Source organism: Pan troglodytes, chromosome 2 (assembly GCF_028858775.2).
Source record: "Pan troglodytes isolate AG18354 chromosome 2, NHGRI_mPanTro3-v2.0_pri, whole genome shotgun sequence".
NCBI lineage: Eukaryota > Metazoa > Chordata > Mammalia > Primates > Hominidae > Pan > Pan troglodytes.
In genome coordinates this window covers 67,076,424-67,091,361 of record NC_086015.1, presented here as the reverse complement: position 1 = coordinate 67,091,361, position 14,938 = coordinate 67,076,424, and the positions used below count along the sequence as shown (strand labels likewise).

Sequence of the window (14,938 nt, the reverse complement as noted above, 5' to 3'; positions counted from 1 at the left end):
TCCATAATCTACAGGTAACTCAATTCAGAAGGCGAAGACAAATAATTCTATCAAAAAGTGGGCAAAGGAATGAATAGACAATTTTCAAAATAAGATATATAAACAACCAAAAAACATATGAAAAAAATGCTCAATATCACTAATAATCAGGAAAATGCAAATTAAAACCACAATGAGATACGACCTTACTCCTGCAAGAGTGACCATAATTAAAAAGTGAAAAAACAATAGATGCTGGCATGGATTTGCTGAAAAGGGAACACTTTTACACTGCTGGTGGGAATGTAAATTAGTACAACCACTATGGAAAACAGGATGGAGATTCCTTAAAGAACTAAAAGTAGAACTACCATTCAATGTAGCAGTCCCACTACTAGATATCTACCCAAAGGAAAAGAAGTCATTATATGAAAAAGACACATGCACACACGTTTATAGTGGCACAATTTGCAATTGCATAAATGTGGAACCAATCTAAGTTCCCATCGGCCAAGTGGATAAAGAAAATGTTGTATATATACACCATGGAATACTACTCAGCCATAAAAAGAAATGGAATAATGTCTTTTGCAGCAACTTGGATGGAGCTGGAGGCCATTATTATAAGTGAAATAACTCAGGAATAAAAAACTAAATACCATATGTTCTAAGTGGGAGGTAAGCAAGCTATAAGGATGCAAAGGCATAAGAATGTTATAATGGACTTTGAGGACTTAAGGGGGAAGGGTAGGAGGTAGGTGAGGGATAAAAGACTACATATTGGAGCAAGAAGCAGCTTCTCCACTCCTGGAATTTCTGCCTGGTTCAGCCCGCTCAGCTCCTCGAACTTCTCTTAAGTGGGCAGCAGCAGCTTCCGAGGTGGCCTGAGTGGAGGCTATGGTGGGACCAGCGTTGTGGGAGGCATCACCACCGTCCCGGTCAACCAAAGCCTGCTGAGCCCCCTTAACCTGGAGGTGGACCCCAATATCCAGGCCGTGCGCACCCAGGAGGAGCAGATGGAGACCCTCAACGAGTTTGCCTCCTTCGTCGACAAGGTAAGGTTCCTAGAGCAGCAGAACAAGATGCTGGAGACCAAGTGGGGCCTCCTGCAGCAGCAGCAGACGGCTCGGAGCAACATGGACAACATGTTTGAGAGCTATGTCAACAACCTTAGGTGGCAGCTGGAGACTGGGCCAGGAGAAGCTGAAGCTGGAGGCGCAGCTTGGCAACATGCAGCCGCTGGTAGAGGACTTCAAGACCAAGTATGAGGATGAGATCAATAAGCGTACAGAGATGGAGAATGAATTTGTCCTCATCAAGAAGGATGCAGATGAAGCTTCCATGAACAAGGTAGAGTTGGGGTCTCGCCTGGAAGGGCTGACTGACGAGATCAACTTCCTCATGCAGCTATATGAAGAGGAGATCCGGGAGCTGCAGTCCCAGATCTCAGACACGTCTGTGGTGCTGTCCATGGACAACAGCTGCTCCCTGGACGTGGACAGCATCATTGCTGAGGTCAAGGCACAGTAGGAGGAGATCGCCAACTGCAGCCGGGCTGAGGCCGAGAGCATGTACCAGATCAAGTATGAGGAGCTGCAGACGCTGGCTGGGAAGCACGGGGATGACCTGCGGCGCACAGAGTGAGATCTCCTAGATACACGGGAACATCAGCCAGCTCCAGGCTGATGTTGACCAGAGGGCTTCCCTGGAGGCCGCCATCGCAGATGCCGAGCTGCACGGGGATTTGGTGGTTAAGGATGCCAACGCCAAGCTGTCCGAGCTGGAGGCCGCCCTGCAGCGGGCCAAGCAGGACATGGCGTGGCAGCTGCGTGAATACCAGGAGCTGATGAACGTCAAGCTGGCCCTGGACATAGAGATCGCCACCTACAGGAAGCTGCTGGAGGGCAAGGAGAGCTGGCTGGAATCTGGGATGCAGAACAGGAGTATCCATAGGAAGAACACCAGTGGCTATGGAGGTGTGCTGAGCTCAGCCTATGGGGGCCTCACAAGCCCAGCCTCAGCTATGGCGTGGGCTCCAGCTTTGGCTCTGGCGCGGGGTCCCCCTCCTTCAGCCGCACCAGTTCCGCCAGGGCCGTGGTTGTGAAGATGATTGAGACCTGCGATGGGAAGCTGGTGTCCGAGTCCTCTGACATCCAGCCCAAGTGAAAAGCTGTGGCAGCCCCTCTCAGCCTGCTCCTCCTGAGGCTGCCCCATAGCCCATAAGGGAGGCTGCTGTGCAGGGGAGCACAGGGAACAGAAGATCCACCTCAGGCTCAGCCCTAGCCCTCAGCCCAGTCAATGCATATACAGGCTTCCCAGTAACCTAGGCTGGCCCCCGAAAAGGAGCTGGACTAACTGGATTCTTGATCTTGATAATTTGAATTTTAAAACTCATAAGAAATGAGGTGATTGGCAACAGGAACTGAAGCTTAAAGTATTAAATAGATTTTTTTTAAATATGAGAGTATGAGATAGATTTAATCTTCTGAGACAGAGTTAAGATGCAAGAGGTCATGGCAATCCCAAGTTATGAAGAAGCAGAGTCCCTAAGGAAGAAGAAGTCATAGTCTGAATAGAAAACATTCAGGGAAGAAGGAGGGAATAGGCAAGTCAAGAGTGAGAGAAGAGAAGAAAATTAGTAAAAGCAATAGAAGACCGTGTGTGGTCCATGAGACAGAAAGAAAGACTGAAAAAGAAATAAGGTCTGAGATAATACTAAGCGTCTCACTAGATCTAGCTTGTCTCCAGCAGCTCATGTTTTTGGGTTCTGGTAGTGGCTAAGGGCACTGGCTTTTATATCTGTAGTTCTATAATTCCATCTCAGTTCCTTTACCTACTAGCTGTATAATCTTGAGCTGGACATTTAATTTACTAAAATTGCTATTTTTCTCACCTGTAAAAATGGGATAATACTACTAGCTTCATTGGACTATTAAGAGGATAAACTGATCTATGTAAGGGTCTTGGCATCATGATTGGCACATGGTGTGCACTCAATAAATGGTAGCTATTTTTATTCATACTATTGTTTTTATTATTCATTTAAATATATGTTAACATTTTCATTCACGATAATGAATGAAAACAAAACCTCTGCATCATGGAAGCAAAACAAAGCATCTTATCCATGGAGGTTACGTGTAATCTTTCCTGTTGCATTTATTACCTTCACAAAAATCCTTATGACAGCTTGCTATTCACTTTATTTGAATTGTCTTAATTAAGACTCTATTTCTCATATCCAAAAATGCATAGTCAAAGCCAGCAGCCTGGTAGAGTGGAGAAGATAAAGAATTCAGAGTCATGCCTTTGAATCTAAAGTGTCTTCTTTTGACTTACATGCAGCCAATAAGCATATGAATAAAAAAAAGCTTGCATCACTGATCATTAGGGAAATGCAAATAAAAACCACAATGAGATACTATCTCACACAAGTCAAAATGGCTATTATTAAAAAGTCAAAAAATAAGAGATGCAGGCGAGGTTGCAGGCAAAAGGGAACACTTATACACTGTTAGTGGGAGTGTAAATTACTTCAACCCTTGTGGAAAACAGTGTGGTGATTTCTCAAAGACCTAAAAACAGAAATACCATTTGACTCAGCAATCCCATTACTGGGTGTACACCCAAAGGAATATAAATCATTCTATCAAAAATACACATGCATACATATGTTCATGACCACACTATTCACAATAGCAAAGACATGAAATCAATCTAAATGCCCATCAATGGTGGACTGAATAAAGAAAATGTGGTAAAGATAGCCATGGAATACTAAGCAGCCATACCAAAGAATAAGATCATGTCTTTTGTGGGAATATGGATGAAGCTGGAGGCTTTTGTCCTTAGCAAACTCACGCAGAAACAGAAAAGCAAATACAGCATGGTCTCACTTATAAGTGGGAGCTAAGTGAGAGCACATGGACACATTGCGGGTGGTAACAACACACAGCGGGGCCTACTGGAGGGTGGAGGATGGGAGGGAGAGGATCAGGAAAAATAACTAATGGGTACTAGGCTTAATACATGGATAACAAAATAATCTGTACAACGAACTCCAATGACATGAGGTTACCTATATAACAAACATGCACATGTATCCCCTGAACTTAAAAGTTAAATAAATTAATTGATTATCTTCTTTTGAAACATTTCTCAGACTTTTCATGCCACAATTTGCACACCTGGGAAATAAATAAAGTACATGAAAAATAACATAGATTATGGAAATCTTTTTTGAGATCATTAGAAGAAAAATACTAAATGGAGTCATCAAGGCATTATATTTATTTGTTCATAACACTATGAACATTATTTCTATCATCCATGATTAAAAATTCTAAAGCATTCATATTTAAGAAAGTATGTATACCATAGTGGTGGGGCTGAGAATTCAAAAATATTACTTTTACTAATAACCTCAGTTAAGAAGTCAGACAGCCAGGCATTGAGCCATCAGCAGAAAATATTCCAAGTTAGGTATTTAGACAAAGAAATCTGATGTCCATGTACTCAAAATTTATTTTCCTCTTATTATTTTTGATGAGCTGATGAAAATAAAAGGTTGTGTCCCTGCCATTTTTCAGTCATTGAAAAATTGTGACTCAGAGATCTTAAGATCCAAAGAGAATTGTGCATATGGTGATCTTTCAGCCTTCTATTCCATTTCATTAATTTATGTCTGGGAAAAAAATGAGAAATCAACAGCAAAGTCTAGACTGAATTCCAACAGCAGTCATAATTGTGAAAAATAATGGGCCGGGCTATTACTGTTTTATAACCATACGTCAACAAAGCTCAGTAAAGAAGCATGTCAGTCATGAAGTTCACTACACAGAAGAGCCTCTGAGACTTAAAGGGAGCCCCCAATGCCCACATACTCAATAGACTACAAGGCATCGTTTCCCAGTGGAGACAAGCATCAGACGTGGGATCAGAAGAACTCAGTTTGATTCTTGGTGTTACCCTTTCTCTTCCTGATTTTATAAAATTCACATCACCCACTGAACCTCCACCTTTTCATATAGGGTAAAGATAGGGATACCTTCCTTGCTGTGAGGTTCAAAATCAAAATGAGAATGTAAACATGTCTGAAAAACATGTTTTTCATGTAATTATGTAATGAGTATATGTTGAATGAACTAGGCTGTAAATGAATTGGAAAATACTATTAAAAAATATTTGAGAGAGCTGAAATTTCAATAAGAGATTTCAAAAATAGAGCTAAAACATCTATATTTCAGCCATGGTATTAATTACCTATTGGGATTGATACAAATTCCCTAACTACTGTGCCTCGATTTCCCATATGAACAACAGGAAGAAATGACAGGCCCTGGTTATATTGTAACACACAGATATACAGACACACACGATAACCAAATTAGTGCTAAATTTCATTTAAAATTCCCATATTCAGTCATTCAGTCAGCCATTCAACAAATATTTCTCTATCTTCTACTACATAGTTATCTTCTACTATGTGCCCAGCACTGTGCTAGTCACAAAGGGCAAAGCAAAGCACAAGACTCAATGTCTGCTTCTCTTAGAGTTTACATTGCAGTGTATTTGAACAAATAATTTGAAGACCACATGATAAGTGGTGACTAGGAAAATACATGAGTTGTGTGTTATTGCACAAAGAACCCTCACCCTCCTATTTATATTACCATGAGAATCCCACAAACCTAAACATTTCAGTGCTTTGGCTTTTGTAGGTAAGAGTTAAACCTATTGTCAGAGCCTAGCGGTCTCCTTGAGCTCAGTTGTCTGCGGGGAATGAGAGTCAGAAGTGACATCTGTCAACGCAGATGACACTGGCTGTCAGAAACAATTGCATCTTTAAGAAAGGATGAAGAAAATTCTCCCGCATGCTCCCAAGTGGGTGTGCCAGGTGTAATTGTTATGCAAGAGGGGACTTTTCAAATCAGCAGCTAAACCAGAGCTCAGAACAGCCTGGAAAGAAGCAACCCATCGTCAGGTGGCTGGCAAGCCTCCCTTTTGGAAGCATGTATATTCCTCCCCAGAAAGGAAATGCACCTTATTTGTATCCAGTAGTGCATAGATCTTTTTAAAAAGATGTATGTATAGAATTCTGTTGTTTTTGCCTGCCTACAATTTATCAACCCCATCTTTAGTAAAAGTACTCCAACTGTCTCTAGGAAATCACTTTCCTCATACTAGCATGATGTGATTTTGCAAGGAATGGGGCACAGTCCTGGCTTCTGGAACACCCCATCCTCTTGACTCCATGTATGCTTATAGGGATGTAACAGAGACCAAGACAATTGATTCAATCAAACTTAACCCTAGTACTGTACCTTGAAAAACTAAGAAATAAGGTATTCCAATTCTGACCTTAAAACTGAATCTAAGACTGAACTCATTTGCAACCATCCTGACATCCCATTAGGACAATCATCTAAGAATGGAGCTAACAGAGAACAAAAGGCAGTCAAGAGATAAAGGCAGGTTGCTGGATCCTGATGAAATAAATTTTAGCTTGGAGCTAGCTCATGATGCTTAAAGCTGAACCGATTTTTTTTTTCAAATGAGTTTGAATTGGATTTTCTGTTACATATATTTGTGAAAATTTTGATAGCTACTTATGGCACATATCTAATCATGACTAGGGCAAATGCTTTGGATTACTGGATAGCTTGAATTGTTTTATTCATCTCCTTTCTATATCATCACCATTTATGAAATAGCAGAATTCATACCTAGAGTGGTATAATTCTACAGCCCGGATATGTAACCATTCTGTTAAACTTGCCTTCCAGTAAATTAACTTCATTAGTCATTCCACCCAAGGACATTTGAATTTTAAAAGATGACATTTAGTTAGGAATTAAATATCCCAATGCATTCTCTCAACATTATTTGTCAGATGATTGAAATGTCTTCCTTTTCTCTCTTCTTGTTTATTGCTAAATTGAAATATATTTGAACAGTCTTGAGAGAAACATTATAAAATGGTTTTCTAAATTGTACTATAGCCAGAACTTCTCTTCTCCTCTTGTACTTCAGGCCAAATATTTACAAAAAGGCTAGATTTTTGACAAACAGTTTAATAATCATATTAGTAATTGACCATTCACTTCTACTTTAATGTGAATGGATTTTCATAAAAGCAGGTAGTGCTAAAATACCTAGGGGGTTGAAGAAGTCTCTGACTCTACTTGGGACTGGCTGGAGCCCTCTATCTCTATGCCATTCAAAAAATTGATCAGTGGGAGCTTTCAGACTGCCCATAATGGCTATAGCATGACATATGGTTTAAACACATAGACTTTGAGGTTAGACCGTCCTTAGCTCAAATACCTGCTCAGAAAACTATTAATAATGGAACCTGGACAAGTTACTTAACCCTCCTAAGCTTCAATGTCCTCATCAGTAAAATAGTTATGGCCGGGCGCGGTGGCTCACGCCTGTAATCCCAGCACTTTGGGAGGCCGAGGCGGGCGGATCACGAGGTCAGGAGATCGAGACCATCCTGGCTAACACGGTGAAACCCCGTCTCTACTAAAAATATAAAAAAATTAGCCGGGCGTGGTAGCGGGCGCCTGTAGTCCCAGCTACTCGGGAGGCTGAGGCAGGAGAATGGCGTGAACCCGGGAGGCGGAGCTTGCAGTGAGCCGAGATCGCGCCACTGCACTCCAGCCTGGGCGACAGAGCGAGACTCCGTCTCAAAAAAAAAAAAAAAAAAAAAAAAAAAAAAAAAAAAAGTTATAATCATAGGGGCTATCACATGGGATGTTGGGAAGATAAAATGAGAAAATATAGGTAAAGAGCTTAGGAACAAAGGAAGGGCTCAATGAAACTTTAACGAACATTAAAATACACAAGAGGCTGCCCTCTTAGTGTAGCCAGCAGTGCATCAGTCTCATAAGACATGTAATCTATGCTTACGGCCTTTGAAGAGTCTCACTTCACCACAGTCACACATTTCATCACATTTGATTATTTTGAAAAGATAAGAAGGCTCTAAGCCCTGACTTTGATGGCCCATTTGCTGTGAATCTGAGACTGGAACCTTTCTCTTTGAACTCAGAGTTTATCATCTGTCTCTGTGCTGTAGCAGCTCCTCAACAGGACTCCTTTACAGTCAGAGAAAGTGCAGACTCCTCCAATATTTTCATATGTAAAAATATAAGAAATGCCAATGTATAATTTTAAGTAGTGATGTGCATATGAGTATGTATAATTTTTAGATTAACAATTCACAGTGTACCTTGGGCTATGTGGTTCAGTGCTGGGACAACTAGCACAAAATTGATAAATGAGCCTCCCTTTTGATCTTGAAACTGTACGTCTGTGACTATAAGATAACTTTAGTTCCACACAATCTCAAATGACCAAGTTTCAGATCCTTCATGAACGTGAACCCCAGGTACCGTGGCTTTTCCCCCAACTTCACTTCCCTTACCCACCCCATGCTAGTTCCATATCACCAGAAACAGAAATTTGGGTAAAGGAAAGCTATTGTGGCATCAGAAATTAACTGTTTATTAACCAAATATACAAAACCCTATATTTTTCTCTTTTCTTACTTTAAAAACTGTTGTGTTATATAACATTCAAAATAGAGCAAAAGGTATGAAATATAAAACACAAAGAAAACTGTATACTTATCCTTTGGCATAAGAAATAAAACATCACTAATATACTCGAAGCTTCCTTTCATTACATTTTCTTAAAGTGGGTCTACCTGAGTTGTGGAGAAACAGAAGGCATAGTAGGGGGGCATTTCATTCATTCCCTCAAAATTATTTAATCCACAGAGAAAACATCTCCATATGAAGAGAGATAAAGGTTTTGTCTAATACTGCTGGGGCCCCAAGGCTTCCTGGCTCTACAAATCACACTGTCTTCTCCAGATCTCCCTCTTTTCCCTGTGGCTGAGTAAGCACCCAGAGCTGCCTTCCACCCCCACTCAGAGAATGCAGCCTGAAACACTGCAGTACTAAGTATTGATCCTATGGCAATCATCTCTCAAGCTGAGACAGATCCTAGTGGGACTGCCTGAAAATGGCAAATCATCAAATAACAGGACTGGAACTAGAATTTAGGTGCCATCTAGATCCAAAATTCTATCCATAAATCCCTTAAGTTCCTTTCAGGTTTTTCAAAAATCCCAGTGTGTCAGCTACTATTACAAAAACAACTTTAGCCTGGAAGATTAACCTGAAAAAGCATATCTTCGGGCTGGATTCATCATGATCCCCATCTCTGGCTATCAGGAATGACTATAAGTCATTAGATATTGAAGTTGCCTGACAAGTCCTTAGTCACACTCTTAAGCTTTTGTCTCAGCTGGAGGATGAGAAATGAGTACAAACCTAGGGTTCAGGGTGAGTACTTAAATCAGTGTAACCATAGCATTTTGTTGTTGTTGTTGTTGTTGTTTTTTTTTTTTTGAGATGCCACTCTGCGGTTTCTAGGTCCTGGTGGGTGGACAACCTTATTTACTGAGAACCCACTAAGAACAGTTTACTCAGTGCTATCTGACATACCAAAATAAATGGAGAACTTTGTTAATCTTTTTTTTAAATTTCTAGCCACAGAGTTTTAAGCCTCTTCAGTTGGCCTTGGAAATTGTGCAATAACATCTGTGAAATCACTTTATGGACTCAATGTGTCTATGCTAATTCAAGGGATTTTCCCTGTTATCGAAGGCCATTTTTGTTGACTTCTGTGTAACAAATCCTCTCTGATCATTCTATGCAAACATCCTGTGGCCAAAAAAAGTGGGAGAGTGGTCAGATTTGTGAGCCCTGGGGAAGCCAATGAAGCGAAAATGTGTGTCCCGGGATATAAGTTTCCAAAAAAGGCCACCTAAAGTACAATTATCAAGTGTGCCTGTGCCTTGCTGAAAGTATCTAAGGGCAGTATATATCGCAAAAAGAAATAGTAAACTCCTTTTGTGATGATTTGCCTATGAATTCGTTTCTTTTTAGTAAACAACTGGTTCTTTGTAAAGATGCTTAAGACTATCACACTTCATTAACATCTGGCCCCTTCAATTTGACATTTGTTTAACACCTACTATGTCCCTATCGTGACGCTAGGCACTAAAGGCAATGCAGCTATGAAGCACACATTTCTCAAAGTCAAAGAAACAAGTTACACTCTAATAGTTACATCCTAAACCAAGAATACGAATGCCTGTAATTCAAAAAGGGATGTCCCAAATGCGATTAGGGGTTCAAAAGATGAAGAGATAGATCATGCAGTTGATGGCTTCAGGGGAAAATTTAAAAAGCTTAATGAAGGACCTTTATGTAACATAGACTTTGAAGGATGGATAGAATATTGACAGATGAGGAAGAGAGACATTCTAATCAGAGCAAACACCATGAGCAAGATGCAGAGATTTGACATGTGGGATACTTCCAAGAAAAAGCAAATAATCCATTTTAATTAAATCACAGGATATTCACTGGGAAGAAATGGAAAATAATGACAACATCAAGAAAACAACAGTAATAGAATAATAATGACAGTAACCACTGTAGCTAACATTTATTGTGTGAGGCATGGTTTTAAGTTCTTTTTATTTAGTAATACATAATCATAGAATATATGAGAAAATAAGCACATTTGTAAACTGTGTAGATGTAGATGTGTCCTTTCTTGGTGTCAATTTGTCAGTATGAATAGACAAAAAACTCCCACATACATATATACATTTAGACCCACCAGTCCCACATAAAGAAATTTGCTCTAAGGTAATAGTCATCCAAGTGCAGAGAGATATATATACAAGAATGTTCACTATGATATTGTGTATAAAATAAAAAAATTGTAATCCTAATTGCCCAACAATAGACAATGGTGACATCGAACTTCAAAAACTTTCAAAATATATGGTTGAGTCAAACAGAAGATTTATTCATCTGTTTAACATAATATCAAGTTATAAAACATATTTCCTATTTGTATATCAAATGGGAAAAAATTCTGGAGGAAAATAAGCAATAGTTCTAAAACAATTATACATGGGTATTTTATATAAGTTGGATATTTTGTTCATCTTTATTTTCTCATTTTTCTTCAGTAATTGTGTATTGCTTTTCTAACAAAATAAGATTAAAACTATGTAAATAAAATAACTAGATAAAATATGAACTTAGGCTATTGAGCAGCTAGATCTCACTCTGTATGTTTCCCTGAAATCACTAGTAACTTATCCAAATGATCTTAGGGCTTCATTGGATTTGTGGACCTGGATGGCAAGGGACAAGCAGCACTTAGACTTTTAACTTAATAGCAGGGAACCTGAACCAATACATCAGGTGAACTACATCCTTTGGCATTCTTGAAACTCTGTGAGTTCCATGTGTAGGTGATGCAAAGATTAGATGGGAGGTGTAGGGGGATGGTCACCAAATAATTTTGATAAAATCTGAAAACTGAGAATTTTGGAAGGATGGTAGATTAACAAAAAGACTTTCAGATTGGTGAGAAAATGGTAATCTACAGAAGAAAAAACATGTAAGGACCTGGGGGTGCTCATTGTTTGACATGGACTGTTTTCATTTACTTCTTACCCAAACTGAATGAACTAGATACTATTATCCCAATCTTGGAGGTGAGAAAACTGACTTTGATTATATCACGTTCCCAAGGTTACCCAACAGTAAGCACTGACGTTTGCATAGGACCCTGGCAAGTAGAAATGACAGAGAAACAGATTGCAGTTCTGTATAGGGAAGAACAAGTACGAAATGGGTCTCTGCTGTGCATAGCGAGCTCCACACCATTGGAGGCAAGCAAGCACAGCTTAGGTGCCTAGCAGGCAGTGATTCAGAGGAGACCGTGTCACTGCTGGTGATTGCATCATTTGTACATACAGTGCCGTACAACCCTGAGAATCCTATATAGTCTTCTAGCCAGGAAATAAAACTAGGTCTTCTCATCTTAACATTCAGGCAAAAAGAATTCAGAACCTCCCTCAGGGGCCTGAGAGTCTTAGAACTGACAAAGGAACATTTTCCACAAATTTCTCCTTTATCCCCACTACTGTAATCTTCTTTCTCTTTCTTTTTCTTTTTCTTTTCCCTTATTGTCCCTTGTCCAAATTGCTTTATTTCATATCTGATTATCTTACTCTCCTCCCACTGCTGTGTCTCTTGTTCTGCAAGAGACATACTCTAAGATGATTTCATTTTTCTCTTCTCACTACTCTTTTGAGACACTTTTAACCAATACGTATTAGCAAGGATACAGAAAACAGTATACAATGGAAGAAATAATGTCATAAAACACTGCTAGAATCTGTTCAGAGCTTTTTTTTTTCACAGGACTCAAAGCCGAGTTCTGTTATTTTCTCCCAGCCAACGTCCTGGAAGCCGTTTTGCAACATTATAGCAGGAATGGTAATCAGAGGCCTAATGTGATCTTACAGATTAAAAAAAAGACTAATGGGTAACTGGGACCCATGAAGAAGTGCAACAACTCACAATCTTCTCTCAGATCTTCTCCATAGAAACAAGAGTTCAGGGTGGTCCTACTCCATTTGTTCATTTATTCATTAAGCATCACATGGCCATCTATCATGTATGTAGCAGATTCTCTGCCAAAGAAACAGAGATAAGTAAGGCTTGGAAGAACAAAACTGAACAGAGAGGTTGGAGAAGAATGGCCTCCAGCAATAAATTTATAAATGAATAAATCTCACAAGTAGAAAAGTTGGAGTTTGTGGCAAATTTTGAACAGTCATAACATGAATGTGTTCAATCCTTCCAGTGATCCAAGGAAAATATTAATCCCCATTTACAGATGAATTAAGTGAGATTCCAAGAGGTAAAAAAAAAAAAAAAACAAACAATCACAAGGGCACATATCCCAGAAGCACAAGGGCCTAGGTGAGAATCTATCCCCAAATTCTAGGCTGTTTGCACTACAGGTGAGATGAAATGAAAGAGAATTTCCTTCACACTTAAGGGAAATTTGTTTTCTTTTCATCACTTCAGAAAGGTATATTTTATTAGTAATGCCCCATTTGATGCCTTGAGTAAGCAGAAAAGCAAGATGAGAAATAAAGGGCCATACACAGTGGCTCGCACCTTTAATCCCAGCAGTTTGGGAGGTTAAGGCGGAGGATTGCTTGAGGCTAGGAGTTTGAGACCAGCCTGGGCAACATTGTGAGGCTCCATCTCAACAACAACAACAACAACGACAACAACAACAACAACAAAATACATTAAATATTAGCAATGAGCAGTGGCTGGGAATAGCCTATAGTTCCAGCTACTTGGGAGGCTGAGGCAGGAGGATCACTTGAGTCCAGGAGTTTGAGGCTGCAGTAAGCCATGATCACGCCACTGCACTCCAGCCTAGGTGACAGAGTGAGACCCTGCCTCTGAAAAAAAAAAAAAAGAAAGAAAGAAAAAATACTTAAAGAAAAAAAGAGAGAACTAAAGACAGGATGGAGAGTCAAACAAAAAGTGAAGAGAGCCTGAATCGCTCCTGTTTCCCTTTTCCCACACCCTTCCACCGTGTGCAGTGCTGCACGGTGGCACTCCATGCTCATGGTCTCTCTGCTCATGTTGTCTTTTTTATCTTCCTAGAATATTCTTCCTATGCATTTTCATCCTGTTAATGGAGGAAAATCCTGATTAAAACTCTGATTTTAGTCAAATCATCACTTAGATTATACCCGATTGTTTTAGTTCATAGTGACACTATTTCTGAACCAAAGTTCTAGTACACGCTGTTCAATCCTGCCATTCAAACCACCTTAAACTTATACACAAACATAGCATGTCTCAACTCAATCTGAATAACTCAGAAAATAGACACCTTGGTTTTTCATGTTTTAAATTATTTCCCATTTTGTAGCACAGTCCTGGGCAAAGCGATTTGAAATATCTATATCTATATCTATCTACTATCTATCTATCCAGTTGCAGGCTTGTTCAACCAAAGTTTGTCTCCAAAGGCACTTGCTATGATTGGTTTCAGGAAACAAACTATTCCCTTTGCACTAGTTAGTTTTTTCTCATTATGTTGAGATAGTTTTCATTATAGTACTTATGAAAGTCTAACATTATAGCATTTATTTTGTACTTTATTGTCGGTTCCCCACAAGCCAATAGAACAGACATTCAAGACAGTGGGAAACTTGCCATTTTTTACTGTTGTATTTCCAGTGCCTGGAACTGCCTCTGGCACCATAGTACATGCTCAATAAATATTTACCAGATGCTGAATACAAAATATATAACATCTGCCAATTTCAAATAAGCTAATAGAATCTGGTATAAGGAAGTAACTGGCATTTCACAGGTGAAAAAATTTTGAGGCCAATAAAAAGGTAATCAATCTCAACTGGAATGAAGAAAATGTCTGTATTACTAGTACTATACACCCTGTCCCTACTCTGCTCATAGATAGGGACTATTTCTCACCACATCTCCCCATCTGAAGATGGAGCTTGTTCTAAAAGAGTGATCCTCCCATGTGAGAGTTCTTAAGAGAATCTGACTCAGGAGGCCCAGGAAAGTATGTTTTAACAAGTACCTTAGATGACTCTGCCTCTGGCCATTCAAGGATCTCTCTTTGGGAAGCACAATTAACTGACATACTGCTCTTAACTATAACTAAGCATATTAATTGGGCAGGGTCAGAGGAAAGGTACTCGTTAAAAACAGAGATTCCTGACTACTGTTGCTTCTTGTCATAGGTGCTCATTAAAGATCTTTTTTCCCATGAGCTTTTTAAGGATCAATTTTATAATGATTTTTTTTCTGCCTAGGGAAGCCAAAAGTCTAGTGAGATTATAAGAAAACAGCTCTAGTTAGCAAACCTTCCTGCTTCATCTTCACAAACATAAATACTACTTAAATACTGCAAATAAAATTAAATACCTAGGAATTAACCAAAGAAGTGAAAGATTTGTGTAATGAAAACTATAGAACACTGATGAAAGAAATTGAAGAGGACACTAAGA

At 39.4% G+C, this 14,938-nt stretch overlaps 1 long non-coding RNA gene and 1 pseudogene across 7 annotated transcripts in view; one reads left to right on the top strand and one right to left on the bottom strand.

Moving 5' to 3' along the window:
• LOC104005584 (uncharacterized) overlaps positions 1–14,938 on the bottom strand; it is a 237,742-nt gene that overhangs the window by 89,042 nt on the left and 133,762 nt on the right. The gene's annotated exons all lie outside the window — the stretch shown is intronic.
• LOC470841 (keratin, type II cytoskeletal 8-like) lies at positions 675–2,145 on the top strand (annotated as a pseudogene).